The sequence below is a fragment of the Vollenhovia emeryi genome, unplaced genomic scaffold (assembly GCF_000949405.1).
Source record: "Vollenhovia emeryi isolate VEMERY1.0 unplaced genomic scaffold, V.emery_V1.0 DF939230.1, whole genome shotgun sequence".
In the NCBI taxonomy this organism is placed as follows: Eukaryota; Metazoa; Arthropoda; class Insecta; order Hymenoptera; family Formicidae; genus Vollenhovia; species Vollenhovia emeryi.
Window position 1 is genome coordinate 153,508 of NW_011967136.1, and position 17,049 is coordinate 170,556.

Sequence of the window (17,049 nt, forward strand, 5' to 3'; positions counted from 1 at the left end):
ACAAGTGATATAAAAAGAACGATATTCATAGGAGCACTTATATCACTTGTCATTTCGCCGTTCCTGAGCGCGCGAAATTTCAGCCCTATCATTTGTGGAAAATAATCGCTTCTAATTTAAAAACTATTATAGCCTCGACACTTTTGTATTAGGATTTTCGTCTGGAAATGTTCTAAGGAATCTGTCATTAAGAGGACCTCCGGTGGTTTTAGGACACCCTGTATATTCTTGCGTTTAGAATAAATTTTCCCTGCATCTTACAACGCACGAAGTTGGAACCACGACATTCGACAAAAGACGAATACATACTATCATTTGATTCTAGATTTTAGAATTTTTCATTTAAGATTAGAATATTCCTTTCTCTCTATAATAAATATGATTGGCACTATATCGATTCTATTTTATGATACATTCAAGTGTAATAGCATTGGATTCGGCAATTTTTTCTGTGGGTGTATGCATGTATTCATGCAAGACGCATCTTGAAAGTGGCGCGAGATACACATACAGAATAATTGACGTGAAATTCAGAGAAAATAAACTTTCCGTACGACAGATAAACGGACAATTGAATATTCTGGTTAATTAATAATCTCAAATAATGTGTGAAAGTAGTGAAAGTTTCAGCGTTCTCGAGAAAATATTAGAATCTCACGTCATATTATTTTATTTTATATATAAATTTATTAATGAAAAATGGATAGGCTACAAGAGATTAACTCGCGATCACTTCATTTCAATAAATTAAATATATTTAAAATAAATATGAAATTACGAGTATGTTGCAAATCTATCCCTTCTTCAGGCAACGGATCTACGAGATACACTAATCTACGATCTACGATCTACAATCTACAATCTACATGTAGATTCGTTGCCTTAGTAAACAAGTTTCCGACTTACCACCCGATGCGCAGCAGCGGAGTTAACTATGTTGACTCTGTAACATAAAAATATAAAATTTATAAAAACAGTGTTGAAGGAAATTAATATTGTAAAATATAAATAATTCTTATGCGTATTAAACGTTTTAATTGGTTGGATATTTAAATGATTAACGCACAAAAGATTTTCCGCACAAGATCTTCACGAGAATAAACTTTTAGAAAATTTTAAATTATTCTTGTTCTCTAATTATTATCTCGAAATTACAGAAATATGACATAAAACGATTGAAAAATGAACTGAAGAGAGGATAAATTTTACACAAAAGAAAAAATATTTACCGTAAAGTTGCTCCGCCGGTACCCGATGCCTTTTCCAGGCCTCCTCCTCCACTCAGGCTGTCCTCCGGCACACTCGCGAAAACACAAAGATCGTTCGCGCGATTGTACACTCCCGTATGCAAAGCCCATGTGAAAATACGTATTTTGTTCCGTCAAGTTCGCCTCCACTTCGAGTCGACGAGTATTACACCCGAAAAACTGAAGTGTGGCCATCGACAGGAACGGGCATTTAACGAATACTTGTTTCTCAAATGGGCTTTGAAAAGTCTTTAGTTCGATTATTTAAACGGCACTCCCGAACGCGACGAAAATGGAAACTCCATGTTATACGCGCACTTTTAAACACGCGATTGACAAATGTTAGTATCTCTCGTACGAGACGATCGCGATTCTCGCAGGAAATGATCGCGTTACGCGAGGAGCGACGCGAAGACACGCGAAACACACCCGCCTCGCTCGACTGAATCGCGCTAACTGATAGACTGTTTTCGACCGGGGTGTTCACGGCGCTACGTCATTTCTTTTGGAATCAACGCTCGGTTTTTTAGTTGTTTACGCCGCTCGGTCTAATAGTACTACGTCATTTCTCGGAATCCACGCTCGGTCTACGGCGCTCGGCGAAGGTCACGCAGGCTCATTCACGCGGCGACAATTGAATGAGTCAGTTATGCCCGCGCCGTTCGGCATATCGTATCGTTCTCTCTTGATACGCGTTCGCGGAAGTAAGTGCGGGAAGAAACCGCGATCGCTCTCTGCGAATAATCCGTGATATCATCGCGCGATCGCTGAATCCCCGCGACTTGCCATCGATACTCGGTTAACCGGCAAGCCAGATATCTCGCGCGGTTCGCACATAAGATCTATACATCGAAGAATCAAAGCGTTAGCTAACTTGAAATCACTTCTTGCGATAATTACGAACGATAATTACTTCTTTAAACGGTGCTCGTATAAATCGGACACATCGCGTATCATAGCAGTGAGTCTTTCGTCGCTTCGAGTATAATTTGTTGGCTTTTTCTGGGTTGAAAACGCGAAATAATACTTGAAATATTGGATCGAGTGCTTTAACTGGCAATTATCGATGATTTATTAATACATACTAGTTCATACATTTTTTACGGAATTTGTAAATGAAAATACACGTGAGACATTGAATTTTTAATTACTTTCGGACGATTGTGTCTCGATTAATCGTTAATTCAGTTACGTTTATTGTACGGTGTCGATGTTAAAATGTATAATATTCAAGTTTTTCGTTTATTCACGGAAATGTATAATCTTGAAATGTTTCTTTTATTAACGGAATCATACAAATGTTGGTCAGAATGCAGAACTTTGAGTCGAATTTCATCGCGATACGTTTAATTGAAGAATTAAATATCAATTTTAATCTTATCCGTGCTTCATTATATTGTAATATTAACTCATCGATCGTTTAAATTTATACGTCGGCCATTTCTGTTGATTAAAATTCGTACCGTCGGATAAATTTACAAGGAATACCGAGTGTAAATAGTAACTTTGTGCAATCGTATAGTTTTCGTGTTTCCTTTCTTGTCGCGTGCGATTAATACCGAGGTGTTACACAAAGTGTCATCCCACGAAGTTTGGACAATCAGGTTACGAGATTTGGCCAATCGTGCCACGAAACGTAAGTACACATTTGATATGATCCTCGCGTTAGACCGAGCCATTTGCACGCGTCGCGAGATCGAGACTCTAATGGCTCTTGCTCACTGGACGCGGCAACGTTACCGCGTCCAGTGGGCAGGAGCCATATCGCGCCTGTTGACGCCACCGCGAGCTGCAGTCTCTTTTTGCCGGCCTGATTTCACGGGGAATCGATATCGCAATGATATTCGAGAGGTCGTACTCGAAATTCGAATTCCGGCTTGTCGGTGGCGCGGCCGATTATCGGCGGCGACGAGCCGCCGGCCGGTGCCGCGCTCTGGCCGGCCTTCCCGTTATGTGTGTATGTCGAGTGATTAATGCGCGAGCCGATAGGCGCGAGCGGCTCGCGGTCGACGCACGGGGGCCGGCCGATAATTTATTAAGATCCGAAAGGGGCGAAACAGCCCGGGGACCACCTGCCGGGTCGTGTCGTCCCGATTCACTGCGGTCCGCGTACGATCCCACGTCGGGTTTATCCCCCGAAACGGATAAGAGCGGTCCGGGAGGTCAGGAACCGACTTGAAAATGATCTGTTCCACGCGTGTAGTACATAAAATCCTTCTACGTTAAATCGTTCCGCCTGGGCAGAGCATGTTGTACGGATAAATGAAGAAATCCTTTCTTTTAGAAGCCACGCCCGTGACATAAAAAAAGAAATTGCTGTTCGCGCGTAACGCACGTATTATGCGCTCGAAACTCGCGGACTTGCACTGCTTCATTTTTTATTTACACACTCAGCGTCGCGTTCGTTCTCGATTACGAAACTTCCTTCTAGGGAAATAACACTTTTAAGGTGGCCCTTCGAACTTTGTTCTTTCGAGACTCTCTGCCGTGCTCGAGATGCTCCGGTGGTAGGCGCCCTAATTCAGCGACTGCGGGCCCGATGTTACATTAAAGACGCGGCGAGAATCGTCGGGGGCGAAGACCCCCGATTCGTCATTCGCGTCGCGTTCAAGTGGGCGTTCGAGACACTTCCCGGCTTAATCGCTGGGTTGCCTGTTAGAGCACACTCGAGGGCAGGAGGCGGCCTCGATGCTCCGCGACTGGAAACAATGGATTTTGTTTCGAGCACCGTTCTTTTCGCGGCCGTGGAGGAGGCAGGCGGAGAGAGGGTTGCGCAAGCAACTTTGCATCCCGCATCTGCCTATCTACGAGCAGGACGTTTCTACCATGCGAAACGTAATCGAGTCACGTTGCGGAATATCTAAAAGGGAACCGACGTCCGTAAACAGGGCTTTCTTTCTCGCGTAAGGGTATTGTGAATTCGAGGAAAGCGTAAAGACTTTTGTATTCCGTAATTGAATGGGATTCGGTGATCGAACGTTCAATTAATTAGTACACTAATTAATTGAGCGTTGAGAGATTTTGTTAAACGCAATTGTTGAAATATATCTTTTGTGCGCGATATTATTTACACAAATAGGACAACAATGAGGAAAAAATTACGACACGAGTTAATTGCAATCTATAAAGTACATTTTCTTTTTCATTGTGCTCACAGTCGAGATTTGCACGTTGGCTCGGCGCGGTTTATACGGTAGAAAATTTTTCTTACCGCGGTTGATGACGCGGATAATTCGGCAAGAGACTTTGCCGTTTGAAGCTGAAGACTCTCGGATCGAATACCCTCGCCGAGCTCGAGGTGGCTCGAGTATTTTTCTCTCTACATTTGCTCGTTTACGAGCGAGACATTCCCATTGCGCGCAAAGAAACGATCCTACCCCGGGAGTGTGTTTCTCCCAGGTGGAAGCGAGCAAGTTGGCGACACGGCGTAACGTGAGTCTATATAGATTTTATATTTTTTTAAGAGAACCGCCTCTGCCACCTCGACAATAAACCGTTCCTTCGAAATAATCGAGTTTTAAGTGAACGTAAATCCGGTAGAAAATAATATTGATTATATTTCAGATGATATTTTAATAATAAAGAATCCTGTTTTCATTAGTTAAACATTTCAGTTCATATTCAGTTAATTAAATACACTTGATTATATTTTGACGCCGCATTAGGTATTTTCCATCAATTTTATGTACTGTAAAAAAGTGTCTCTCTTTCATTCGGATACCGAGTTACTATCAAATTTTTTATCGTAACAAGTTGAGATGCGTAATATATTTGGTCGAATTTTATCAATGCTGCTATATTAAATGTTTCAATAATCGTTAAAGCCGCTTGCGTTTAAAATTGCTCACGCGACGACGTAATATTAAACTGCGAACCGGGCGCTTATATACATTTATTCGTGCGTAGCTAAATAATTCATTTGGCAGGTTGCTCGCGCGCATAACTGCTCATTTGATAAACAAAGGATATAATCCCTATGCTGATACAGAAATCTTGCTTGATTACGAAACACTGGCTAACGAACGCGTATTTTATTTCATTGTTATGCCGTTGTTCACGTGATGCAACACGTGACGATATTAATGCAATTCGAAGCAATAATTGCGCTGATCACGGATATATCACTGTTATCGACGCGCGCGTATCGAAAGTGAGTCCGCGCCATCGATGACATTCGTCCAAGTGTCGTTCTCGCGCGAAACACCTGTCACGTCGCACCACAAAATTACACAATTTGCTTCTTCAACTAAATTGCGATACTCATTAATATTATTAGCGCAACATGAAACGCATATTACAGATGTTTGGGGAGGATACGAATATTCGTACGCGCGCGGGAAAGGACCGGCTTAGGCGAAAATAACGAAAATTAAAATGCTGCCGTATAAAGTAGTAGGGGCCTCTACATTGTTTTGTGTTGCAGCACTCACTAATATCCGTATTCATAGTCGTTCCTCAATTCTCAAGGGTAGTTTGTCTTTGTCTCGCGTATGGTAAAACGTAGTAGCGAGACAAAGACAGACTAACCTTGAGAATTGAGGAACGACTATGAATACGGATATAAGGGCCTGAGCAGAATGGCTGTCTTATACTCTTAAGACAACCTTAAGACAATGTTTTACGTTTCCAGCCGTTGCCTTGAGGTAACGCACAATAACTGTCTTATGTTTTAAGAGTACAAGACAGCCATTCTGCTCAGGCCCTAAGTTTGCTGCGCAAAACGCACGTAGCTGTCTCCACTACTTATCATACCAATGTGGGTATGACACAACCATAGATACAGCTGTCCCAAATGTTACTATTTATCGGGGTTGCGCCAATACCCTAATTAGACATGTGGTAAACATATCGGTCTCTCCGTGTAGCTGTGCGATTTTTTTTTGTTACTTGGGAATAATTTTACGAAACCTTCTTAAGAGCGCGATTAGATGCGATAATGGCCTCATTAACGTCGCCGAAGGCGTCCTGCGGAGGGATGTTTCCCCGAGGTTATACGATCCATTCGGCAGCTGGCCGAGCTTCTGCCAGCTTTACTCGGGCAGGCTGATCCCATCAGAAGTTTCCAGTATGTTTATAATCCACTAATCGCCCGCCTTTCCCGGCACAATTTAAAACTTTTCCCCGACGCCGTTATCCAGCGGCGCCCGTTTTCCAGCTCCTTCAACTGTTCCCTCCCCCTCGGCGTCCTCCTCGCGTGATCTTTCTCCTCGCGGCCCGACTTCATTTTGCGGCTCATGGATCGCCGAATTTCACGGACCTGGTTCTCTCGGATTTAAAAAGACTCGCCCCGCGAACCGCTCATCATTAAGCGATTTGCATTCCACGTTTATAATTGATGAAGTTATTTCGGTGTCTCGACGCGTTCGCGGAACGAGGCTGAGCGATTATTCTCGCGGAGTGCATGCCGGATGAGAATATTTAGCGGGGCAATGACGGGGGATTTAAAAATATTGCAGCGTTAAATCGCTAATTGCCGCGTCTGCCTGCAAAGAAATGCGTGTTTGTTCAACTTTTGTGAAATTAATTTATCAAGTATCTGCAATTTCGTTTTAACTCAGTAATTACGAGACTGAACGCGTTAAGTTCTTAAACCGGATGATTTTATTGCCCCTTTTCCCTCCGCGAGTGTATCGATTAAAACTTAATTCCGGTTTAGGTAGAAGGTTAATAATTTCTTGCCCAGCGCCTATAAATAAAACGACTATTTAAAGCTGAAAATAGTTTCTGCGAAATAATCGGTAAGTAATTTCTGCAAAACGCGATCGTCCATATTTGTTCAAAATCCGAGAAGAATTACCTTTAGTGATTGTCGCTTCGTTCTGTCGGGAGAAGCCCGCGTTTGTACCGAGACGACTGCGCGATATTAGATCAGCTATCGAGCCGAGTATAAACGCGAAAGCGATACGATTGGCGCGGAGGATGTTTGAGAGGATGTTTATTCGCCTGAAATTGCAATTTATGTGCCTGCAATGGCGTCCCCGCGAGGAGAACCAAACGAAGACAGAGGCGAAATCGTTCAGCGGCGAATATAATCACGTTCCCCCGTAAAACTGTGATATCCTTATCTTTTCGAGACACAATGTGAACACCGCCGAGCGACTTTATCCGCGGCTTTGGTATGTTATTCGCACGCGAGTTGGCATAATCGGAGGCGTCCAGCGCAGACCGCCATAAAGTATCCCCGGCTTTTCGGCAAATTTAAATGGCAATCTTGAACTTTGGCCATTCTCCGGGGTAAGTTTAAATCTCACTCTGCAACCGCCACTTTATGATTATAAACGATCAATGTGCACCTATTTTAGACGTCGGCGGAATCCCACGGGAAATATAAATGTTAGATAAAATCTCGCAATAGGACCCGGGCATATTAGTTTTACAAAGATCAACGTCCCGCGGAGCAAGTATGTGCGAATTTACTTTTGCAAAAAAAAAATCGCGACGAGAGAGAGAGAGAGAGAGAGAGAGAGAGAGAGAGAGAGAGAGAGAGAGAGAGAGAGAGAGAGACAGAGAGACAGACATTTAAGGAAAAGGTAGATAGATCTGTTTTGGTGTAAAAAAAAACGTAAATTAAAATGACGGTGCCGCGATGTCGAACATTTTTCGTTAGGTTTAAAATGCTTAAATGACGCGCAGCCAAAATCAACGACATTATGGACGTGAAAATGAAAGCACGCCAAGGGGGCGCGCGCTCGAACCCCAGTCAGGCGGGTTAAGGAAGGTGGGGTGATTGTGTTTCCTTGCCTTTCGCGATATACTAATTCGATAAAAGGCGCGCTCGAGGCTCCGGCGAAAATCAGTTTAGTCGCGTAGGCGCGAGTTGAAAATTGTGTTGCTCGCGAGGGTGCAAATGAGAGGCTCAAAGGAGACTTGCGAGGGGGGGGGGGGGGGAAAGAGCGAGGCGAGGCGCAGAAAACAAAATACAGAGAGAAATAAGATTTTATGTATACAACTGTCTTCAGGATTTAACGAAATCAATTTATTTTGTAGACAAAGAGTTATCATAGAGAAATCTATTTTATAAATTGTAAGTTAAACGAAAGTGTTAAATATTGACATTAGATATTTCGATTTTCTGACATTAGATATTTTCAATTACTTCACTGTGTGCTGTTCTGACCTCTATCGACTAAATGGAAAGAACGTGTAAAGTAAATTGCGAGCATCGCGACGGGCGTGTAATAAAAAGATTACATGATTTAAACTGGTGATACGATTGAAATATTCGATGTTACGTCGTTATGCTGTTGTGCACGTGATGCAACACGTGCGAATAATCTGAAGCAATAACTGCGCTGATCGCGGTGATATCATTGTTATCGACTCGCGTATATTGAAGCTGCGCCGTTTTCGGATCATCGATAACACTCGCCAACAGAGAAATACCTTAGCATACGCTATTAAATAAGCTCATTTACTGCAAAGGAATTAATTTGTGTTTTTAATTAAAAGAGTAACGCCAAAAGATTACATACTTTGATTGACTCGTGCAAGGAAGTCCATGGGACTAAAGTAAATACCGACGCGCAATTGCATGACGAAAGTTCTTTACGGCAGGAAGGGCGAGGGCGAGCTGGCCGAATAAAATCTCATGTTTGAAACAATCTCATCTATCGCAGTCAAATTCATATATATTTATATTTATTTCATTATTACTTACTTCGATTGACTCTTGGAAGGAAGTTCATGGGACCAAAGTCCTGTTAAAGTAAATACCAACGAGTAATTGCATGACGAAAGTTCTTTACGGCAGGAGGGGCGAGGGTGAGCCGGCCGAATAAAATCTCCAGTGTTTAAAACAATCTTATCTATCGCAGTCAAATTTATATATATTTATATTTATTTTATTATTCCGCACTTTGACTCTTGGAAGGAGGTCCGTGGGACTATAAGTCCCATTAAAGTAAATACCGACGCGTAATTGCATGACGAACGTTCTTTACGACAGGCAGGGCGAGGGTGAGTCGTGAGAGAACCCTTCGAGCATTCTTTGGACGGGGTACTATGTGGCGGTCGTTTGAAACGGAGCTCCGCAGAATGAATCATTTTATTTCACGGCGGGGCGAACACGTCGGTCACAGCGACGAGGATTCTTTCGGGGCACGGTATATACGAATCGCGTATCCGGCGTTACGTTCCGAGAGGGAGGCGGCGAACAACCCGCCTGTTCTCCCGTGCCAGACGTGAAATTGTTCCGCGATTCTCGGCCGCCGGAAAAATCGTCGATGCGTAGAACACAGCCGTGAAGCGAATCCCATATACGCGCCGCTTTTCCGTCGTCGAGATAACTCGCCGCTCGGATTTGCGCCCTTCCTGAGCGTTATCCGTGAATGAATAACGATCCGAGGATCTCGCGGCACACTTTGAGCAACGCGCGCGCGCGTTACAGATATATTTGGGACCAACGAGAATCAAGCGTCAATCGCGCTTGTTCTCTTTTTTTTATCTCGCTGAAAATAGCGTGGCATTAGCGTCGCCGCGAACGGGCAGCCGCGTGCGCAAATGGTTTTTAAATAAACTAGATCGGTAGATTACGGCTGCAGACGCACGTCTTGTGTTAAACATGACAAGTAACAATCCTAATCATTTTACATCAAACCTGCATTGCACGGAATTGTAATTTTGTCACCGTATCCAGGGGATGAAATTGATGCCGGACATCATAAACCAATTATAATGGATATCGAGCTACAGCCTTGGCCAAAAATATTTGCCACCTATGTGAAACCTCAATAACTTTAAATCATTTTACGTTCAGGTTAAATAAACGATACCAGTTGATGACTTTCGGTCTTTTTATAACGATTTATGGCGTATCTCACGGTACTATGAGGACGTTTCACCGTTTTCACGATTTGTGTTTTATTTTTCCTTCCTGAAAAAGTAATTTTTTTCAAACATTCAGCTAAATCCAATTCGCACGATTTTGGCCACTTTTGGATTTTATTTAAGCAATGTGCGCACTTCGAGCGTCCGCAGTAAACTAAATGCATAAAAGCAAAATTCAAGTTTACTACTGCAAACGTTTCGCGTTTCTGATGCGATGCTTTGTTTATATTATTCAGTTTCACGTGCCGATACGTAAGAATATACAAAATAGTTGGTTAGAGTCAAAAGAAGTTACATTTCTAAGCATTGAAGGGGTTGGCAAAATACTTTTGGCCAAGGCTGCATAGTACAAAATGGCCAAGCATTCCCAGATAGGGGATTATTATTTTATGACCGTATCACTTTAATATTTCGCAAACTAGGGAAGTGACAGGAAGCGAATTACGAAAAGGTCAAACAGGAATATCGTTGCCACACGTCCGTCATGCTTTGTCGCTGCATACCGGGAATTAAATCGACACATGTCAGACGCTAGGCTTTAATTTCGACGACGATAAAATAGTTTACGGCAATACAGCAATTCTAACGACAAGGAAACGCGATCGAATTTCGCCGATACTCGATGTCTGTCGACGGGTATAATTAAATATCGGACTAATTTGTTGGATCGCGGACGCAACCTTTTGCACGCGCCCGCGTTTATTATTACGTTTGTTTCACGTATCACGCACGCAGGCGGTTTCGATTCAATCCACCCGTCCCGAACTCCATCACTCCGACGCAATTTGCTCCCTCTCCCCTGTCGATCATTTCGTCCACGCTGGGCCTCCCATTGTTCAGCAGTTTTCGCCGAAAGGGAATACTCGCCTATCAAACTATTAGAATTGAAGTGACGCAGCAGCTATTATCCTTAAATTATATGAAGTTTCAGTTGGCAGGAATCTGTTAAAATTGATTGAAGCAACTTGGGCACAAATATAGTTAGGATATCAAGAAATAAAAGGAATTACACTGGAAGGGTTTTAAAAGTTACCGCGACGACGTTTTAATACAGACACTTATCGACAAAGATATTTGCTTTTAATCCGCGTTTAAGCGAGAGAGAAGAAATGTTCGCGCGAATGTCGCGCGGAGATTTGCAAATCGCCTCTCTAACTGTAAAGTTTTGCCGAAGATCTCTCGGGCGTCCTCTATCTCCAATCTTCTCGGCCGATCACCGCTTTAAAGCGACGGTTTGGCGGATTAATTTTAACCGGAAGTAACAAACTCTGAGGAGAGCAGAGAAAGAGAGAGGGGGGAAGGGGCTGAGAAGGGGAAGGGGAGGAAGGAAGGTGAATTGGCGTTGTATTCGCGGCTCCGTTCTCCCGAAACGGCATTCGATGCTTTATTGGTTAACTTTATTCATTGAAACGTTACTCCTGGGCCCGCGGCCGAAACGCAACGCTGTAGTGCAATCAATGCGCCCTCCCATCGTGGTTACATAGTTTGCGAATCTCGATTTCCGTATCGGTACGCCCCTTTCTCTATTTCCCATTTTGCCGCTATCCCCGCCGTGCCCTGATCTGTTTTGAAAAATTAGAGCGACGTGGCGCGAGTCTTACGGGCTTTTCCGAAAGTGGGGTCCTTTGTGCCGCGGCCTGGATAAATGGAATTTTTGCCGCGGCATGCAGATACGCCGCTCCACGTGGAAAATCCAGATTCGCAAGAACGTTAACAGCAACGTTTATAGTCGGACAACGAATCTTGAATGCATCTGAATTCAAAGGCCGCTTTTATTAACAACTATTGTTCTCTATCGCGCTTTCCGATAAAAGAAAACGCGGACTGCAGCGTTGTTGGAGTTTTTACTTTTACGGCGCTTTTGTTTTTAATAACGTTAATATTGATTGTGCGCCGCAAAGACATATATATATATGTATATTATTTCTCTGAATCTGCAAGAGAATAATTACTCCACGCGTTTTCATGAAATTGCGTACTTGTTGCGAAGAAATAAAGACGATCCTTAAGAATGGCAGGTGAATTCGAGTCGAGCAGAGAGTCAAGTGGCTTTTATCGCGCGTTCGCTGAGTTATTGCGCTCTGCAAACCCGAAGGAATACTTTCTTGATAACCATAACGCGATCCCGCCGTGCCATTTCTCGTATATCACGAACACCCCATCGCGCTCGCTGCACCCCCGCGCGACCGAGCGAACGTTCGCTCCATCCTCGGGGCGATGATCAGGAAGCGGGCTACGTGCTCGACATCTTCAACGTTTCTCAGAGATTCCGAAGGATTTCACGCGCCGCGAATGGAAGTTTCAACCCTTTGCCCTCGCGCTCCGGCCCGGCCTTTCTCACCTCGTACAGAGTCAATTCCCGTGGCGCGTGGAATTTATTTTGGCAAGCTTTTTCCCGCGCGTGTGCTTGCGCCAACGCGAGACGATCAAAGATGAATGATACGTTTCAGTGGTACGAGCGTAGCCTTCGCGAGGTAAAAGACAAATCTGTCTTAAACGCCCGGTTTTTCATTTCACGGTTAACTGTTAACCAGAGGTTAGTCGAATCTATCTTTTTCTATGTTATTATCTAAGAAGAGACAAAGAATCTCCTGACCTCCGTTTAGCAGTTCATCAGATAATGAAAAACCGGGCACAAGACCGGGCACAGTGACGTAGGCAGTAAACTTTCTAAATTCCGCAGGAAAATTCATTACAATTTATGAAAAATTTGTCTTGTAAGGAACTACTTGTGCAACTAGTTTGTTTTGCGTTTATACTATGACTAATTTTAAACTGCTCTCTATGGCGCTATTCGCACTTCGCGATGCATCTCGTTGGCCGGCAGATTACTAGAAATTAATCTACAATTTGTGGGATTGGCTGTCCCATTTATCTACGAATGGAATTTTCATTCTGTGCATCCGGCGATATGTGTCCGCCGGGATATAACGAGCAGCGTGCTCCATTCTCCCCCGTAAATTATAATACGCCACCGTCACTGATTGACTTCGGCTTTTATGATTAATGCTCGCGTATCTGCAATTAATTCAACGCGCTCGCCATTACCCAGTGAAAATTCGAACGGCAATAAAGCCCGATTTACACATGCTGGCCCGAAGTTTGGATGAATAACTAGGCCACATAACTATTCATACGTTTACATGTTCCAGCTATTTTCGGTATAATAAACAATCGATCGCGTTTGCCTTTTATTTCGCCAACAATAAATCGGAATACGTACCTCGATACTCGTTGATTTATTCCTATCTCGACAATGTTCCAAGTAGATTTCTTTGCGGTTCTGTAACCATCATTTTACTCTCTCTGGTTTAGTACACGTGTAGGTATGTCTGATTAGCTTTTTTGCACAAATCGCACAAATCGCACGCTCGCAGTTGCATCGGTGTTTCTCGTTTCATTTGTTGCTCATTTTCTGAGTTAAAAATTGCGGCACTTACCAATTTTAGAAATTATTTTAAGCACGTACAAATTGAGCTTGAGCTTTACCGAGTTTGGTAGCATCAGCATCTCTAGAATTTGCGGCCAATGCACTCCGTTGTAAGATTGTTACGCTGATGGCGCGACCGATATTGAAACGATGAAAGTTCCTTGGCTATTTTCGTTTATCCAAATCCTCAAATAATCCTTACGTTAAAATACTCACGGAATTCCTGAGAGGATTATAGCACGACAATATATTTTTACCATCCGTTTCGTGTCAAATATCTTTCTTTAACTGTGTTAAGATCAGACTGCTGTATTACACAAGTGTATGACCAATAGAGTTAAAGTGGGACTCTCATTAAAACTAAAGAACACACAAGAATATCCAATGCGAGTTAAAACAGGATGTAGATAGTTTGTACTTGTAATTTATCAAAACGTGAATTCATATACCGTTTTTTCCGCATTTGTCCTGCACGCCGGTTTCATTTCGGACATAACGCAATTTTCTTACAAGTGGAGTTATTGTCGTCAGCGATTTCACATATTCAAATCGACAAACGATTTGTAATTATATTTAAAAATGCTATTTATACATTTTAGCATTTTTAGATGCTACATTTAGCATTCAATACCCCCCTTCCCAGTACTGTAAATTATTCTTGTTGCGAAAAATATTACCTCAGCCAGGAAGTGAATCAAATAGAAATGAGAACGCCAAATCCTTACTTCGGTCCGGGCAAGCTCGAGGTAGCCTAATACTTTTTTAATTCAATATGTGAATTCTATTTCAGTGCGGGGAGAGAGGTTATTGTATCGAATGCTAAGTATAGCATTTCTAAATAATTAGAAATTCGTTCAACGCTTTTACAATACGCGAATATGTTGACGACAACGATTCCACCTAACGAAAACCCGTGTCATATGTCCGGAAGTAACGGCGCACGTGACAGGTTGGAAAACGCGGTGTATGAATTCACATATTAAATTAAAAAATTATTAGGCCACGTCCAGCTTGCCCGGGCCGGAGTAACGATCTGGCGTTCTCGTTTCTAATTGATTTATGTCTTAAAGGTCCTGATTTAACTCTACTTGTTTGTGATTTGAAATTGCATGACGATTAGCACAGGATAAATAATACAGAAAGGTGAGGAAATTAATAACGTGAGAACGTGGATCAATAATTTTATCGTTTCTTCTCTAGCCATTCATCATATGAAATTACGGATCATGCGATTCAAGGCAAATATGTTATTGTAACGAATTTGATATATATTTATAAAACATAATTGGAAACAGGAGGCGCACGTCAGATTTTAAAATTAATTCTCTCTGCGCATCGTTCGAGCGTGCTAATTAGGAGACTTCTTTTTTTGAGAGAGAGAAAGAGAGAGAGAGAGAGAGATGACGGTGAAAGAAGTATGAGAAAAATGCTGATCGCATTGCTCGAGGCGGATGGAACGAATCGATTGGATTTATCTCGTTATTCAAGTCTCGCGTCGAGCATTACCTACAAGAATCGAGCCGCAGGGATAAAATAATGAGGCTATTGATCCAATCGTGTCAGAATTTCACTACCACGAACGTGATAGAATCGCTGTTTCCCGACTTCCTGACTTTATCTGCAAATATTGTTTTATTACAGGAACGGCGCCCCGCTTTGTTATATCTCGATATTATATTTCCGTTTTGATTCGCATTCGCACGAGAGAAACGGGCTTCAATCTTCATATTACTCGAGTACGCGTACTTTCATAATGCTGAGAGAAGGACGAGGTCATTAGATATATTTAAAATCGGAGAACATTTGTGCACGATAAATGGTACGTTTTACAGAAATATCAACGACGGATCGTACAAGTTTAAACGTATCTTTCGTAGCCTTTATAAAGTTTTCGAGTTCGGGTGAAAGTTGTTATTTGACGCACGGATCGACGGAGCGATTCTTTTAACTTTTGTTTTGAAGATCCATAGCACGCAAGTACGAAACTCCTCGTGCGTTAGATCCATGATTTCGCATTACGCAGCGCCGTCATAGATAATGCATTAATTATTCCTGCATATCGAGTAATGCCTACAGCGCACTATCCGGGCAATCCTATCACGTCGTGCGCATCCTTACACGCGTAGCATATACTTACAACAGTATCGGTGCCGACCAATTCCAATCCAAATGCTCGCCGTCTCTGTGCCGCTGGGTGGAAAGGTAGGGAAGCGCGATGATCGGCAGATGGATCCAACAGATTCGCCCGAGCTGATCGCGGCCGGATCGGAGATGGGAAGCGGGGGAAAAGCCGCCGCGTAGCGTTACGGTGCGTTTCGGACGCACGAGGGGTAGGAAGTTGCGGACTAGGGACAGACAGGGGACGAGAGAGGGGGGGAACGAATACGCCGACAGCCTCCAGGGGGGGTGGCAACGGAGCCTGAGCGGGGTAACAGGTCGGATGTCCGGCAGTCCGTCACCAGCTATCCCCCGGTATCTCCGACGTGGCCCGCCACGACCGGCCCGTAGCCATATCGCCGAGCTACATAACAAGTCCTGAATATGCATATATTCGATGCTATAGGGCACCAGGCCAAGCACCTCGGAACTGGGGGATTGCGCTCTCACAATTGCTCGCACTTGTTCCGCTTGATAATGATTTAATAATTTTGACAGCCTCTTTGGGGGGGGGGGGGAAACATTTCTCGCGACGACGTTAACGGGGCGAAGGGGAATTAATATTCACGGCTGATCTTTCTGCTAGATGAAAATTGAAAACGCGAATGTCGGCAAACGATTACTGTAAGTTTGAATTATGCGTGACATATTTGGAAATGTATATCCGAAGGTACAATTGATCCTATAAGGGTGGAGAATATCGCGGTCCCCTTTTTAGATATTAATCTCCGAAACTTTCTAGAATTTTTTTTGTTATTCTCGCACGAGATATGTAAAAACGGGACCATTTGTAATCCCTTGGGTGATGCGCATCCTGAGGCAGCTGCTTGCTTACTCTCCGAAACCGCCCTTGAATACCTTCACTCTCGACCCGCTCGCGTATATGTAAACGCACATAGACGTGCGCAGCATCCGAATGGGGATTCCTCAAGCTCTAATCCTCTGTCCTGAAGTTCAAATAAATCTAAGAACATTGAGAGAAATCGGAATCTTTTTCTTTTTAGGATAGATTCCTTTAACGAAAAATGTGGATGAATTTTTTATCAGATATCCTCCCTTAAATATCTCCCTCTCTAAATTATTGAAAAGAACTGCGCGGAATAAACGTCGTATAAAATAGACTTTCCAGTTACAATTGAAATGTCATTTTAATTAAAATAATTTTCGCACAAATCATATTTTTACGCTTGACAATCAAGACGGTTGAAATTTCAATCGTCAAAGAGAGACGTCCCGTGCAGGGTATAGATTTATATGCATATTCCCCCCTACACACACATACACTGCCAGATATCAACCACTGTACAAGCACGTGGTCACGCGCGTGCAAATTCATCCCTTCATCCCTTCTCTCCCGCCCTCTCTCTCTCTCTCTCTCTCTCTCTCTCT

The 17,049-nt window shown here is 43.1% G+C and overlaps 1 protein-coding gene across 3 annotated transcripts in view; it reads left to right on the top strand.

Annotated features, from left to right (window-relative positions):
* The window catches only part of LOC105560441 (lachesin-like), a 231,017-nt gene that overhangs the window by 65,283 nt on the left and 148,685 nt on the right, over nucleotides 1-17,049 (top strand). The window contains exon 1 of one of the 3 annotated variants that reach the window (XM_012009569.1): nucleotides 1,788-2,883. The exons of the other annotated variants lie outside the window; for them this stretch is intronic. The gene's annotated coding sequence lies outside the window, so the exon portion shown is untranslated. Of the gene's footprint in view, nucleotides 1-1,787; nucleotides 2,884-17,049 lie in introns of those variants that run through there. 3 annotated transcript variants of the gene reach the window in all.